This window comes from Odontomachus brunneus, unplaced genomic scaffold, assembly GCF_010583005.1.
Source record: "Odontomachus brunneus isolate Ranch 3 - 2012 unplaced genomic scaffold, Obru_v1 Obru_scaffold_194, whole genome shotgun sequence".
In the NCBI taxonomy this organism is placed as follows: Eukaryota; Metazoa; Arthropoda; class Insecta; order Hymenoptera; family Formicidae; genus Odontomachus; species Odontomachus brunneus.
The window spans coordinates 390492-393068 of NW_022639644.1; the positions used below are offsets into that span (position 1 = coordinate 390492).

General features: G+C 24.0%; 2 long non-coding RNA genes across 2 annotated transcripts in view; both read left to right on the top strand.

Moving 5' to 3' along the window:
* LOC116851848 overlaps positions 1-2577 on the top strand; it is an 11158-nt gene that overhangs the window by 4767 nt on the left and 3814 nt on the right. The gene's annotated exons all lie outside the window — the stretch shown is intronic.
* LOC116851847 lies at positions 155-1734 on the top strand. The gene is made up of 6 exons (XR_004379658.1): positions 155-217; positions 327-413; positions 496-629; positions 1022-1126; positions 1243-1465; positions 1573-1734. It is a non-coding gene; the product is annotated as an uncharacterized LOC116851847 (long non-coding RNA).

The window sequence follows — 2577 nt, forward strand, 5'->3', positions numbered from 1 at the left end:
TATACCATCTTTAAGTTTTACAAGAATATTCTGACACGGAAATCCAAACATCAAGTAAGATTTTATCTATTATTTCAATGTATCATTTATAATATATAAGCAAATTATTATATGATTATATCATGTTATTATTATTGAAATAATTTGTATTTTTCAGAAGGGATTTACAGAAATGCAAAAGTAAACACATGTATTGCAGAGAATCAAATCCAAAAAAGTACTTTTTCCACAAATATTCAATTTAATACTTGTTTGCAATTGTCTACATATATATCTGACATAATTATAGACTTGCGTTTTATTTTAGTATGTAATATATATTTCAGTTATAACACATGAGTCTTTTAGTAATAATAACGTACCTACATCTTATGTAAACGAAAAGTGTAATAAGGAAAACAATACACCATTAGGTAAATGCATGTTTATTATTTCAATATATAACTTAAATAATATACAAAGAATCGTTGTGTTAATATTTATTAATTTTTTAAGAAATATGTACAACTGGAAAAGAGAAGAAAAGGAGTGGAGAGACATATAATGATTCTTCAAATAATAACGTACCTGGCCATCGAATATAAATGTCGAATATACTTCTAGTATACAACAAAGATATCCTCAACAAGGTATCTTACATGTTTGTCATTATTTTTTATTTAAATAAATGTTTACGATATTTGAAATTAATACTAGAACTGGGGAACATATATGTAGAATAAGCCAATTTTTTATTACATTCTTTTAATTTTCATTAATATCTTCACAAATATTTATCTTTAAATATTTTTATTTTAAGATTATCGTAGTGTTCTATAATTAATTTATAATATGTGAAACGTACAAACCATTTCATTTTATTGATAATTAAATAACAATATACATATAGATATAAAGAACTGAAAAATACTTGAAATTACATATAGAAATAAGGAACTAGCTTTATATTGAATGCGATTATATTATTGTTTAATAAACTTATATTATTTAATAACTTGCAACAACTTTTTTATGTGTATAGGCGTGAATATGCATAGATACAATACAAGTTACAGCACAAGTACAGATAAACAGATATTTGATGATGCTCATCTTTGTACATGCTGCCCTAAACATAAAAATTATGGTACATATTAGAATGCATTGAACACTTTAAATTTAATGCTTTTAATACATTTTAATAGCTTTTATATTGTAAAGAGTTTTACTTGTATTTATATTAAAATGTTTTTGTATTTTAAGATGAAAAATTCCGGAGAGTGTTCAAAGAATTATTTTTGCTCAGAGAAGTAACAAAAGAATGCTGCGAAGATTTAAAAGTTACATTTTTACAAAAATATAATGCAGATAAAACGAATGAGAATGAATCTACATTTTTAAGTACATTCAATTTTCCTTTGCGACGTATAGAACATTTGAACGAAGTGGAACAGTATCTTGAACAACGAATAATTTTCAATCCACTGTAGGTTTTCTATATTTTTCTTTGATATAAGTTCCCATTGGTAATTATCCGTTATTCTAAAACTAATGTAATTATAATTAATTATATATAATTTTAATATTTTTCAGATAAAAGAACTTTCAAAAATGGGAGGATCTACTTTAAATGATTTTGTAAAATGATGTTTATCGCTTCTTTTTTCAAATAGATTAGCTGAACAATATTCCTGGTATGGTGCTAAAAAAAAGCAAGTGTTTGGAAAACTATTTCTCGCAAGTGTGTTGCAAGGTAAATTGTTATGTAAATATCTAATTTGAATATAAAACATAAATAGTACACAAATTGACTGAATCGCAATGGCCAATTTCCGCAAAGCGTACATACACGTATTTTTCATCAATATTTTGTACATTATGAAATATATGTGTAAATATACATAAATATGGTCTTTGCGAAACGCAGCCATTGTCAGTTATAAGAAATAACATAACAAACTTATTATAGTGTTTAACAAACTACATACGATAACTATAACATAATAATTATATGTCTTATAACCATTGTCTTTATACATTAGTATTGGTAAAACCATGTTTTTTTTTAACAAAAATAAATCTATGAAAACAACCAATGTTTTTACCCAATTTTGTAGGTTTTGGATATGTTGAAATATAGACAAAAAAATAAAAGATACATTCTTTTATAATTGTTTAATCACACATTAAAGAGATGACATACCTTTTCGAAAAAATTGACAATTTTCTTTTGAAGCAAAAATCGTTGATATATAAAAGGTAGAAAAAATGTTTTATAATAGTTGAATTTTTCAAGAATATTTCATAATAAAACTTTCGAAAAAATTTTAAAAATATTTACCATTATTATAAGGAACTTTGAAAACCGTACAGCTTTTATTTGAAATAATGTTTTCAATCTTTAACTTTCGATAATATTTGTTTAAAATAATAATCGATTAACATATCCAAAGTTTATTAAAATCGAAAGGTCACTTGGTTGTGTCCCCTTGTAGTCCAAATTAGTCTAAAAATGGCTTTGTATTTATAAATTTTTATTTCTTATCAACGCTTTCCCTTATAGAAATATCATACTAAGAATCATTGATAATTACTTAT